The sequence below is a fragment of the Pleurodeles waltl genome, chromosome 10 (genome assembly GCF_031143425.1).
Source record: "Pleurodeles waltl isolate 20211129_DDA chromosome 10, aPleWal1.hap1.20221129, whole genome shotgun sequence".
NCBI lineage: Eukaryota > Metazoa > Chordata > Amphibia > Caudata > Salamandridae > Pleurodeles > Pleurodeles waltl.
In genome coordinates this window covers 764,773,467-764,788,120 of record NC_090449.1, presented here as the reverse complement: position 1 = coordinate 764,788,120, position 14,654 = coordinate 764,773,467, and positions in this window count along the sequence as shown.

Here is a 14,654-nt window from a genome sequence, read left to right as displayed (position 1 = left end):
ATGCAAATCGCTCTACTACTACCCAGCGAGATTGCGCTACCTATGAAATAAAGAGAAAAAGTAGTGCAGAAACCATACGGAAAACATGGAGCCTCAAATGTTTTCAGTAGTAGGCCGGTGTGCTCAAGACGGGCTAAATACCGGAAAAGGCATGACGTATGCATGCCTTTCACAAATTAAATCAAGCTAATTTTAAAAGGTAAGCCCTGGAACTGATGGGCTTGACATGGGCGTGGTTAAAAGCCCACAGAGAGATTACACCAAGGACAGAGCGCTTTGCGCCCGACCCTAAAAATGATGGGCTCTTCCTAGAAAATGTGGTGAGGTACTGGAGGCTTGCATTGTCACAGACATCCAAAAACTTGAAGGGCCCCTGAAGCGTGTCCCCAAAGAACTGGGCCCCCTGGAGGGTTGACACACACTCTACATGCTGCAGGCATCTATGTTACTTCACATCAGAAATAAATACCTTAAAGATATGCACCATTGACAACATTTCCTTGTTTCGTTGCTTATAGTAAAGGTGAGCAGGCACCTAAAGACAAGCAATTCACTACTTTAAATTCACACATTGCTCTGGGAAGGTCCTTCACTTCTTGCACCCCAAACAGAAAGATAATATGGCCCTGAGTAACTGATGCATTCTCCTGGGTAGGTTTCAGATGTATTTCAGATAAGCTCAAGTTTAGGATCATGGATGCTCTGATGTTATCAATGACAGCCCATACTATTCACACAGGATTATAGACAGAGCAGATGCAAAGAGTAGGCATTGGGAACAAGTACACACTTACTGACATATTATGCACACAATCTTTTGTATCATTCCAATGATAGAAGAGCACAGTGACAATAATGTGAGGTCCACAACAGTTGTGTAACACAAACTAATAGTGTCCTCCTGCACAAATGAATGAAAAGCCCCTGATTCTCCCATATCTCACAGATATTAATGGGCTTAGGGCTTACATAGGGGTCCCCTGGAGGTTTTTGGTGCCCCCTGAAGATTTGGGGGCAACTTTGTGCTGCAGGGGCTTCAGGGACTGCGTTACACTACTGGTCCTGAAGGCAGAGTACTAGTGGGTTTGTTTCTGGAACCCTGATCAGGCAAGAATAGTTTTCTTTAAATCCTGAGTGATCACTGGAACTCTGATTCTCTTGTCCTCTAGGGCCAAGGTAAAATTAATGATTCTGTTATACTGTAAATGCTTTCAAATAATACTTCATTTCCCTTAGATAGTATGTTTTTATTGTCAGGCTGCACTCTATTCCACAGGATCTGCATGGTTGGAACGCTGTGGGTTTGTAGTGTGGCCTGTGTTGGAAGTGGTTTGATTTGTGCGTGATGACCTTGCTTAGACGCAGAGGAAGTCCAACAATCTGTGTTCTCTTGTAGGAAGAGACAGTCACAGGGTTATTAGTCTAGAGTGCATGGCTCTATTTAGCAAGTCTGTTTGAAGTTCTACTTGACGGAAGGATAGCCAAGCACTATAGTCGCTCTGTGGGTACGCAGAGAGCCTTGACGGAATAAGGTGTGATTTAAGCACAGATTATATCAGTAGCACAGTAGTACAGAAGATACGAGGCAGCTTGAGAAAGTTTCTCTGTACGTATGCTTTCCATGTGGTATAAGAGGAGAATGCATTGTCAGATTTCTACCGGGGCAATAATTTTGAAAGCCTCTAAACAGCCGCCAGGGAAGTCTAAACAATTTAACGATGGATGGATGGGATATTGGACTGATACCATGGCAAATGCCGATTCTGAAATGACTGACTATATAACTAGTTAGAGTTTCTCCTACATGGAAGTGACTAATGTGGAAAAAATCAGTCAGATTGATCGAGACAGCGAGCCCCACATGGACTTTTACTCGGGACCAGAGAGTGTAAAGAATGTACAGGGAACAAAAGAAGGTGTAATGCGGGGTTAGAATGGGAGCCTTAGGGGTAGGTTCTCTATAGCATTTAGGGGGTCATTACAAGCTTGGCGGGCGGCTACCGCCGCCCGCCAAGCTGTAACCGCTGTGCGGCCGCCAATGCGGCCGCACTCCCGCGGTCCCCATTACAACATCCCCGCTGGGCCGGCGGGCGCAAACCTAGTTTACGCCCGCCGGCCCAGCGGGGATGCGGCCGCAACATAGGAGCCGGCTCCTAATGGAGCCGGCGGTGTTGCAGCCGTGCGACGGGTGCAGTAGCACCCCTTGCGCTTTTCACTGTCTGCTATGCAGACAGTGAAAAGCTGCACGGGGCCCTGTTAGTGGGCCCCTGCACTGCCCATGCCAGTGGCATGGGCAGTGCAGGGGCCCCCAGGGGCCCCAGGACTCCCCTTACCGCCATCCTCTTCCTGGCGGTGCAAACTGCCAGAAACAGGCTGGCGGTAGGGGAGTCATGGCGGATTATCACCGCCGGGGCTAAAACGGCGGGAAACCGCCGGTCCCGGCGGTGCGACCGCGGAGCTACCGCCGCGGTCGAAATATGGGTCTCCGTACCGCCAGCCTGTTGGCGGTACGGACGCCACTTTAGCCCTGGCGGTCTCCGACTGCCAGGGTTAAAATGACCCCTACAGAGTGGCAACACATCCTGTTACATTAATGCTGTTCCTTGTGAGCCCTATGTCAATGCGTTTTTTGAGTGAGGCCAGTGGGGCACATTTATAGAACTGCACAAACCTTAAATTCATCCTGAGATAGAAGGAAGAGATGCCAGTAGCCAATAGGTGTTCTCTTGCTGCCTGCAGTTCACAATGCCAGTAGAGATGGCCCGGCCCATCCCTCCTTTGTCACCCCAGCACAACACATGCAGGCAGATCAGCAGCAGAGAAAGCCCAGGAAAGAGATGAAGGACCCGAACATGTCCAGCTTCTGGCTCAACCGCAGAAGGATATTTATAGTGAACATGCAGCTCAGACACGTCCTGCTGCCTGCATGAGCCAATTGCTTTCAGGACACAATTCCGCCATTGCAGCGACATGTTTCTGTTATCACTCAGACCACCTGTTTCCATGTGGAACAGATGAAATTTTCATGCCTCAGTTTCTGAGCTGGTGTAAGAGCAGATAAAAAGGCTGGCACCACAGAACGAGAGAACCAGCAAACTCTTCCATTCTGTGCTGTTGTTTCTCCTTCTCAAACAAGAAAGTGGAATTGTGACCACAGATTCTTCAGCATCATTCGAGCATGATGAGAGTGAAGATTTTTATTAGAACACAAAAGAGAGTGGTGGGTGTAATACTGCCCCACACATACTCCCAAGAGGAATTTACACATCCATATGCCACTGGAAGTGTGGGGTGGTCAGAAAGAGGGTAAAACTGGATTGGTGAACCCTCAGCTAATAATGCTGATTCAGCGTATATTAGTTCTATAGGGAGGTGTGTGTAGAGAGTGTCTATGGTAGTGTCTGTGTCTGCAAGAGGGAGTTCCTTTTACGGACTAGGTGGTCTCACACACATAATAGTGTCATGCTTCATCATTTGACCACCTAGGCCCACCCAGGTAAGATAGTACTACCTGGGCGGACTCAACCTCGTTGTTAAAGGAACGACAGAGGGAGTGCTGAAATAAATCTTACTGGATATTTACAGGGATCCAGATGAGGTAAGAATAAAAGTACCATACACGTCACCTATCACGGTTGGTTAAGTACTTTAATAGAGGTGCATGCAGGTAAGGCTAAATTTATAATTGGGACTCGGTTGAGTTCTAATGTCTCACTGAGTCTAAAAGTCAGGGACCAACATGTTTCTGCCCTCTCTATGTGCTGCAAGGTCAGGGGCATTTGTCAGGGTCAAGGATCCCCTAGAAGTAGATGCTATTAAGCATGCTCGCTGAGTGGAAAAGGAAAAATAGACGGCCTACCTGAACTGATTGTTCGTATTAGGGTAGGTCTGTAGAGAAGATAAACTGGTAATTATAATAAATTTGGTGAATCAGTGTCGTAAAACACAGCACACAAAACAGCACACAAGGTGATAAAAGCAGTGCAGAAACAAAACACACACACACACAATGACATGCATTGGGGGACTTACCCCAAGGAAAAAGGCGAATGGCCTCTGGTCTGGGTGATGCCGGGGGAGGTATCCTTTGTAGTCACACTCTATGAGGAGATTAAGCAATGACAAAGACAAAGACGGTGTCGAAAATACAAAATTCATAAGGGATCGACACAGGGGAATGCCCCACAGGGTTGCTAAATGGCCAGACTCGTGAGCCCGGTAGGAGTTACCTGGTAGAAAGGAAAAGAGGAAGGGACCTACGTCCAAGAAGCAAAGTTGTAAAAGGACAAGTTGCAGGCAAGGCTAGAACTATGACTTACCACTCCAAAGGGAATACCGGTGGGTGTACCTACATGCCGGTGCCCAGACTCTCTGGTGCCGAGAAGAGTGGGCACCCGGTATTTAAGAATGGTAGCAAACAATGAAGCGCGCCATAAAAATGCGCCAGTGGTTGCCGGCATAAGGTGAACGTATGCGGCGCTGCCGATACTCATGTCCGGAGCACGGTTGTGCGTATGGCATTGACGCCGCTACGGCACTGTGACTCGTGTCTCGTGAGGGGAGAGACATGGTCGGGCACGTGAAAATGACACATTGCGGGGAGCCGCGGCGTACTTCTCCCAGGGAAGACGGGAAGTGTAGTCTCCCTGGGAGAAGAGTGCCTCAGTAAGGTGCGGCGCGCGGCGCTCAGTCACCAAGGCCGTCCCGGTGCAGTCAGGGAGACAAAGTCTCCCCAGTGATTAATTAAACGGGACGACCGTGGAAGAGGCTCGAATTGGAGCCGAGTGGCCCTCTGGAGGGAACAAATGAAAGAAGGGAGGGGGCGGAGCGGGGCTGGGGCAGCATGGGATAAGGGAGGAAGAAAAGGACGAGATTTTAAAGGGGGTGGAGTGAAGGAAAGAGGAGATCAGAGGGGGAGAAGGGAAAGAAGAAGAGAAGGGAAGGGGTGGGAAAAAGGGTAAGAAATGGAAAAAGGCAAAAGAGTGCGACTCCCAAGGAGGAAGCGAACACAGAGGAGATAAGGAAGGGGAGATCAGAGAAGGAAAAACAAAAAAAAGGGGGGGAAGAAAGGAGGGTGGGGGTAAGAGAGAGGGGGAGAGAGAAGGAGGTCTTTGAACAGCGAGGGAGAGAGGCAGGGGAGGGGGACGAAAGGGGAAGGGAAAAGGGGGAAGAAGGAAAAAGAGAAAAGGGAAAAAAAGAAGAAAAAGGAGGAAACAAGACAGAGACGTATAACAGAGCAGGAGGAGAGCGAAGGATCAGAGGGGAAATACAGGAAGAAAAAGTAGGAGCCTAGATCAGAAAAGATAGTAGTAAAAGCAGAGGTCACATAGGATATGTTCAAAACCCTACAGGAGATGTCCATACTGCGGGTTAGGGTATACGGGCATAATGGAAGAGAAATACACCTGCAGGCACAGGGTAGAGGTGTTAGCCCAGGGTAGACCATTGAATGTTGTCATTAAGTTCATTTGTGTCGGTATGTAGCCTCCATATCCATCTCTGTTCGTAGAACAGTAACTTCTGTTTCAAGCACGTTGCTGGGAGCTTGAGTTGATCTATGACCACCCATTCCATGTCGTTGGTATGATGGTTACTGGTGACATAGTGTTCAGTCAATTTTGTGGCATCTCTTTTGCAGCGAATAGTGCTCCTGTGCTCGCAGATTAGTGTGCCTACTCTTCTGGTTGTCATCCCAATATACCTGAGGCTGCAAGGACATGTTATCATATAGATAACATTCTTGCTGTTACAGTTGGTGATCTGCCTCAATTCCCAGGGTATCTGTAGGCCCAATTCCACCTCCAGGGTCTTTTTGGTGAATAGGCAAACACTGCAGTTGCTGCAAGGGAAATGTCCTCTTGGGGGTGGTAGATCCATAAGGTTCCTTGTCTGTTGATTACGGGATTGTCCTGTGTTCGAGTGTGGACAATCATGTCCCGGATACTCTTTGCTTTTTAAAAGCGTTCAGGGGTAGTTGGAATGGTAGACCTTCTGAGGTTAGAATTTTCCAGTCCTCGTTTATTATCCTTTTGATTGTACTGGATGCAGGGTTAAAGGTAGTTACACAAATCAAATTATCTTCCTTGTTGGTTCTGATGGTGGGTTGCAATAATGCTTCTCTGTTGCTGAAACAGGCATGTTTTTCAGATCTCCTCAAGAGGTATGCAGGGTATCCTCTCACTTGTAGTTGGTCAGTGAGCTTCTTGGCATGTTTCTTATAATCTGTAAGCTCAGTACAATTGCGTCACAGACGTAGGAACTGACCCACTGGTAGGTTCTCTTTGAGGGAACGTGGGTGGAAACTGCAAAAGGTCATTCCTGTCGGTTGGCTTATAGTATACCTCGGTTTTAAGGAGGCCATTTTTCTCAGTTATGAGAAGGTCGAGAAACGAGATGGCCGGGTCCCCCATTGTGGACGTAAATCTTAAAAAGGGGTTCAGGGCATTTAGCCATGCGACACAAGTAGTGGCTTCCTCCTTCGTGCCTTTCCAGATGAGGAAGATGTCATCAATATATATTTTCCATATCTTGATGTTATCAAAGAATGGATTGTCATCTGTCAGAACCATTTCTTTCTCAAAATGGTCCATATATAAGCAGGCCAGACTAGGAGCAAAAGTACTTCCCATTGAAGTGCCCTGTATCTGTAGGTAGAAGTTTTTGTCAAATTCAAAAAAGTTTCTGGTAAGTGCCAGATGGGCGAGGTCTAAGACAAATTCTTGAGGAGTAATAAAATCCCAAGTACTATTATTCAGCAAATTACTGATGACTTCTAGAGTTGCTTCCTGTGGAATGTTGGTGTAAAGAGACTCAACATCGAGAGTTAACAGTTGTTCCTGATCTTTGTCAAACTCTAGGTAGCTTAATAGTATCAAGACGTCTTTAGTGTCTTTAAGGTAGGTTGGGATTCTTCTCACATATGGTTGGAGAAACCAATCGCAGAATTGTGACAAGGGTTCCAAGATGGAACCGATCCCTGACACTATCGGTCTCCCCGGTGGTGGATGCTTATTCTTGTGAATCTTTGGCAAAATATAGAAGTAGGGAATTTTGGGATTGGTTTGGTTAAGAAAAGCTGCCTCATGTTTCATTATCCAACCATTGTCTAGGCCCTTCCTCGTTAGAAAGGTTATCTCTTCCTTTATTTCTGATGTTGGGTCCTTAGACAACTTCTTGTAGTGATGGTTGTTTCCTAGTAAGCGTAAGCATTCTTCCTTATACATGATCAAAGGCATGATCACTATGGCGCCTCCCTTGTCGGCTGGTTTTACAACAATCGAGGGGTCATTATTCAGGTCATTGAGGGCTGCTATTTCCTGGGTATTTATATTGTGAAAAACCTCACTCTGGTCTGCTTGCAGATTGTCTATTTTCCTGCTTACTGATTTCTCGAAGGCCAGTACTTCGGGTGGCATTTGTTGGCAAGAAGAGGTGAATTTGGATTTCGGACATAAACCTGTGTTCCTTTCCTGCCCGATGCTGGGTTCGGGATGGTTAAGGAAGAAGGTTTTTAGTCTTATCTTCCGGAAGAAATCAGCTAACTCAATTCTCAGCTTGAAAACGTCTAGCTTGGGTGTGGGGACGAAACACAGGCCCTTCTCTAATGCTTGGAGCTCATTGTCTGTCAGTATCTTAGGGCTCAAGTTAATGACGGTAGTAGATCTATTGGTTACGTCTTGCTTGTGCTGGGAGTCTCGTTTTTCGGTTGCACCTCTATTAGATTCCAGCTCACTCCCTTTTTCCTTCCCCTTCCTCGTCCTGGGCCTCTCCCCAAAAAAGGAACATTAGGGTAGGCCCAGGTGGCCGGTGGTACCGGATACATTGGAAGTTGGAATTGGTTGGGTGGCCCGTACGGGGATGGTAAGGCCCAGGGTAGCATATTTTGTGGGAGAGCCTGGGGGCCTGCATAGGGGAGAGGCCAATTGTTCCTCAGGTTACCCCTTCGACCACGTCTTGGGCATGAGGACTGTGTGCGGTCATTATCGGAGTCGGAGCTCGAATATCCCCCGGAAGATGTATCGGAAAGTAAAGGAGACTTAGCCACGTAGTCCTCCTTAGAGTATGGGTGTACCTTCTCTAATGAGAACCTATCTAGGTCTTTCTGGAATTTCACAATTTTGCATTGGGTGAGGTAGTATTTAAATTCATTGATTGTTTTATTGGTCTCGTCTAGTTTCTGTTTAAATGCAGTGGTTGTCAGACCGGTTTTCAAATTGTTTTCAGCTGCCTTGATCTGTATCATCAGGGTCTCTGATAACCTGGAGGCTGTTTTAATAATCAGTATCAACCAATCTTGTGTGCACTTCCAGGCTATCAGTGACCAATCCTTTCTGAACTCCTTATCTTCAAGGAAAATACGTGGTTCAGTAGTTATGAATAATCCATTTGGAGCTGCGTTGTTGCATAGGTACTCTGTTAAAACGGCCCCGTGAAGTATGGTTTTAATTTGTGATCTTTTGAGTTCTATGAGTGTGTCCCAGTCGTCCAATAGGGCTATAGTCTTTGTCAGTGAAGAGTCTCCTAATAGTGAGGGGGCTGAGACGATAGCCTCGAGCTCCTACTCGCTGTAGGGTAATCCTTCTGCTATATTAGGGTAGATGTAGCTAATGCTTCTTCTGGAGGTTACCAAAGAGTAGTAGCTATGTAAATAAGTAAGACTCTCACAGCTAACCGCTGTGCTTAACTATTAGAACACAAAAGAGAGTGGTGGGAGTAATACCGCCCCACACATACTCCCAAGAGGAATTTACACATCCACATGCCACTGGAATTGTGGGGTGGTCAGAAAGAGGGTAAAACTGGATTAGTGAACCCTCAGCTAATAATGCTGATTCAGTGGCATATGAGAGTGAAGATGTACCACAAGTGATAGCTCGTCAGGCATTTCTGAGACACTGTGCCTAGCACACTCTTGCTCATGTTTACCCCACACGCTATCCCATATAGAACATTAATCATCCCCATCAGCATGGAGGACAAGGTACCCATGATTGCATGTGGATGAGGCTACAGTATCGTTACATTAAGTTCCGAGATGGGGTCATGAACCTCGTAGCAAAAGATTCAGAGCTGGATCTAATAAGTCCCACCTTAAGGGCCATCATAGTATGTGCCATGCAGACCTCCGAATACAGGTCTGATGAGGCCCCTCGTACTTAACCAAAAAAACTTTAGAGTCTGGCCCCCAAATATCATACTTGCTGAGTCCAACATCAGAAAATTAGAGAAAGACTTGGGCCAAGAGACATCTGTAGTGAACTGTACATGCAATGGCTGAGAGGGAGTCTTTACAACAGCACTCCACTTGTGCTTGGTTACCTTGATACTCAGGAGCTGTAAAGGCTTGTCATATATTTGAGCATGTGTGTCATGAAAAGGCTAGTTGTGTGCTAAAGGTTTAAAACCGTGGCCAAGAACAGTGTAATCTAATTTATCTAATGCCAACCATAAGCAGACAGAGTGAATGTCCTCAAGCCTTGGCAAACAGGTAGTGAAGCAATGATGACAAACAGTTTTTAGAGATCTGGGGGATGCAGAATGCCCTAGACACTGAATAGATGCTCTGTAAGGTGAAACGGTGTTGGAGGACTTGGGTGTGTGTTCTCATTCAACAGCAACTGCTAACTGACCTCAGCAGCATTGTAAAAATATACTATGGTCTCTCAGCAATGCCAGGAATATTTAAAAGCTCAGCACACCCTCAGAGGTGTATGCTGACAAGAAAATATAAGTTAATCACTCTGCTTGTAACATAAACCACCAACAGCACCAGGACTGGGCCTGACCCCACCCATTGCACTTGTTCAGTCTCAAGAAATCTTGTGCAACATGTTTTGCATTCCTGAGGCTTTTGGGCTTCTAGTTGACAGAGGTATGCACCTTGATCAAACAAGGACTGCAATCCTAGTCAGGGTAAGTCACAAACACACCCTGAATTCACCTGTGCTCAACCTCGGGTAGCTTGGCAAAGAGTAGTCAGGCTTAATTTAAAAGGCAATGCGTAAAGTATTTGTGCAACACTTCAAACAGTAAAACAATGGAAACACCACACAAATACTATACATTGTTAGAAACATAGAACTTAACTTAATAAATATAACAAGACCAACGTGACAAAAATCCAATAAGTAGAAATTGAGTTATGAATCCTTGAAGATTAAACTGTAAAATAGAGGTTAGAAATAATAAGTACCAATCGGGGACATCTGGTCGTGGGGGGCTGGGACAAACTCAAAAGTTCAGGCTGACCGTGATGAAGCACAGGCCGAATAAAGGGATGCAATGAGTCCTGCTGAACAAAAGTACCTTAATATTGGTTGCATCAATGTAGCAGAGTGGGGCGCAGCAGAAGCAATGTGTCAGTGTTGATCCCCGCAGCAGAGGAGATGCATCAAGTTTTATCCCCATGCAGTAGAGGAGATGTCTATTTTCTCCACACAGTGATGGTGATGCGTTGATTCTGAAATGCGGCCTGTCCGGCAGCGATGCATCGGGTCTCTCCGTGAAACAGCAGTGATGCACCAGTTCCGATCCCCACAACAGGAGCAAAGTGCCGGTTCTAGTCCATGCAACAGGAGCGATGAGCTGGTTCCAACACCCACAAGAAGAGCAATACTCTGGTTCGGATCCACACAGCTGTAATTATGTGTTGGGTTGACAGCGGATGCTTTGGTTTTGCCGGTGAAAGTACCTTAAGCCTCACTTCGAAGGGTCCAGGACTAAGGTGGCACCACTTACCAGGGCAGACTCACAGATGGCAGAGTCCAGGTGCAGAGGTCGGTTGGTTGGAAGTCTTGTATGCCCTTGAGACTTCAGATCAGAAGGTTAGCTGACTAGCCCTTGGAGTCACTCTGGATTGCAGGTTGGAGAAATGCAGGTCCAGTTATTCTCACTCGCAGGCAAGAGGGCAGCACATACAGGTCAGCACAGCAAAGCAGGAGTTAAACACACAACAGTCCAACAGAGTGGCTGGCTTTCAGCAGCTCAACAGTCCTCCTTCCTGGGGGAGTATCCTCATGGTTGAAGTGTACTGAAGTGGTGGTGTCAGAGGTCCAGTATTTATACCCAGTTGGGCCTTTGAAGTAGGGGAGACTTCATGGACATGCCTTTTAAGTGCATGGAGTCCCAGCCCTTTCTGATGTTTCTTCAGCCTCACTAAGAAGGTTATTAAGCCGTGTGTGTGTGTGTGTGTGTGTGTGTGTGTGTGTGTGTGTGTGTGTGTGTGTACGTACACAGGACAAAGCATATTCAGGTGTAATGAGGCTCTGCCCAGCTCCCCCCTCCCATCCTGCCCAGGATGGCCCATCAAGGACCATCACATCACACATAAGCTCTCATTGTGTGTGGATGTCTAGCGGCAATGCACAAAGCCCAGCTATCACCTCACCCCAGACATGTGGACAGTCGGAGACAGGTAGCAGGCACCAAATGGCTAAAGTAAGAAAATGCTAGATTTTTAAAACTGCCACTTCCACAATTACAGTTTGAAATCCGACTTCACAATAAGTTGTGATTTTAAATTGTGATTCCAGAGACACCAAATTAGAAAAACGTATCTCTTTCAGATTGTGGATTACACTTATAAAATATAATAGGTAATCCCAATGTTAGCTGATGGGAGAGATATGCATTGTAACTGTGAAAAACGACTTTGGGAGTTTTTCACTACGAAGGCATATACAACTTAAAAGTACTTTTTAAATATATTGTATCCTGCCCTTACTACTGTCTAGGACCTAACCTAGGGGTGACTTATATGTATTAAAAAGGAAATTTTGGACTTGGCAAAAGGTTGATTTTACCATGTTGACATGGCAGTTTAAAACTGCACACACAGGCTTTGCAATGGCAGGCCTGGGACTTGTTTAAAGGGCTACTGGAGTGGGTGGCACAATCAGTGCTGCAAGCCACTAGTAGGATTTAAATTACAGGCCATGGGCACTTTACTAGGGACTTATAAGTAAATTAAATATGCCAGTTGAGAGTAAGCCAGTGTTATGTTTTAGGGAAAGATCATAAGCAACTTAGGTTAGCACTGGTTAACAGTGGTAAAGTGTGCAAAATCCTAAAGCCAGCAAAAATGAAGTCAGCAAAAACAGGAGGTCTGAAGGCAAAAAGTTAGGGGAAACCACACAGAGGATGCCAGGTCTAACAGTTCCCTAATACTGCAATCTTATAGCCTTCACTGCTTATTTCTGTTCCACCATTCAACGGAACCTATTTACTCTATTTCCAAACACTTTAACTCCTTTCCCCAGTTTCGATAATTTCCCTGGTTGTCCTAGCTGTTTAAGAACAAACGTATGGTTGCAGCCAGTCACCAGGGCAGCAACAGCAAATATAATTTTACAGGGGCTGTACGAAGCTCTGGTTTCTTCATTTCACCTTTAGATAATGCAATCATTTGTTGTTTGTTTTTCCCTGTCCATTGCAAGACAGAGATCCTTGGAATGCTGTCATGCCTTTTTAGTATAAGTTAATGAGTGTGAGGTTCTGCAAGGTGGCAGCTTGCACATACCTGTGCGTGATGTGAAGATAAGACTATATTACTGATGTACATTTGATTTCAGCAAGGCAGGGAATTGCATTCTAGGTTTGCCTTCAGACACACCAAGGGCCATATTATTTTATTGGTGCACTGTGCTTTTAACAAGGTGCACCAGAAGCAGACCATGACAGTGTATTCTGTTAATAATAATGTGCTGCCTGTAGGTCAGTTGCAAACTTGCACCTGCCCTAAGTCTAGCACATTAATGAAAGACTGGCTGTTTGAAGCAGTCAGTCTACCTTTTACAGGGCAGGCGGTATCTGCCTGTATGTCAAAGGGGGGGCAGAGATGCCTCTACAGATGGTTGAGGTGAATGGCTGCTCCTGCCTGCAAGAGGATGTGTACAGGTTCCAGGTTACCCCCTCTAGAAGTCCTTCATGGGGAGCACTTACTGTGTGCCACCTTTTTTGTGGCACACAGTCAGTGCACCTCCTGTCTCCCTTTACCTCTACTCTTTGATGCCTACTATGACACAGGTACATAGGCAGTGTGTCTCAAATGCACGGCCCCATGATAAGGAGAGAATGTCCTCAAACATAGTGATGGTGCTTCATGTACACCTGTGCTCTCATAATTACTGAACGTGTTACACGTGTCAGTGGCCCTATCTGTGATACAACAGTTTTTCTGGGTCCAGAAATCATGTGAATGTGGCATTAGCATTTGCATGGCACTGCCTGTGCTGCAGCTCCTGGTGTTTCAAAGGGGAAACATCCAGGGTGCGTCATGCATGATTTCTCTACCTGATTTGAATGCCCAACGCATTGTAGCAAGAGGATCTCTCTTACTTCCACAGAGCAGTCCAATGGCAGAGGGTGGAAATGGCATGGCAGTTACTCTGAGGTTTTTGATTTGTTGGTGCCCATGATCGTGGACATGCAATGCCATAGAACATATGAATATAAGTAATCGGAAATTGGTAAGCATGCACATATTAAATTGTACATTGCATCAAATTACTGAATATGATTTTACAACAAGAAACTTACCTAGTCCTGGCAATCTACAAGGCTGAGCATTTACACCTGGGGAAAGAACTTCTCTTTTAACAGGAAAAGAAAAAGTAGTCAAACATTAAAACTAAAATAATTATTTACCATTTAAAACTAATATTACATTTTTTCTACTTTCAAAAAAAAAACATGTGCCAAAAAACAAATAAATCATTGAAAACTTAGTGACAATCAAAACGCCACCAAAACCTCTAATTCACATGTATGAATGTAAAATAATTTTTACGAAAGAATAAGGGGGTCATTCTGATCGTGGCGGTCGGCGGTGAAGCTGCGGGAAGACCGCCAACAGGCTGGCGGTCTTTTTTTGTGCATTCTGACCATGGCGGTGACCGCCATGGCCATCCGCCGCTTTACCGTTCCGACCGCCCCGGCGGTCGTCACATACCGCTGGCGGTATTCCAACCCACCTGACCCCGGCCTACCGCCATGGATTTCATGCGGTTTGGGACCGCCATGAAATCCATGGCGGTAGGCACTATCAGTTGCAGGGAATTCCTTCCCTGGCACTGATAGGGGTCTCCCCCAACCCCCACCACGACTCCCTCCCCTACCCCCCACCACCCCTGCCACCCCCAAAAGGGTGCAGGACCCCCGTCCCCCACCCCGATCCCCAACATATACACACACATACACGCACGCATTCATACACGCATACATGCACATACACATCCCCCGCATTCATACATGCATTCATGCACATACACACCTCCCCGCATTCATGCACATACACATCCCCTCGCATTCATACACGCATTCATGCACATACACATCCCCCCGCATTCATACACGCATTCATGCACATACACATCACCCCGCATTCATACACGCATTCATGCACATACACATCCCCCCACATTCATACACGCATTCACGCACCCTCTCCACATACACACACGCACACCCCCATGCACGCACACAACACCCCACACCCCCCTTCCCTAACGGACGATCACCTTACCTGTTCCTGGTGGTCCTCCGGGAGGGAACGGGACCCATGGGGGCAGCTCCGCCGACGCCACCACGCCAACAGAACACCGCCACAGCGAATCCAAGGTCGTGATTCGCTGGGCGGTGTTCTGTTGGCGTGGCGG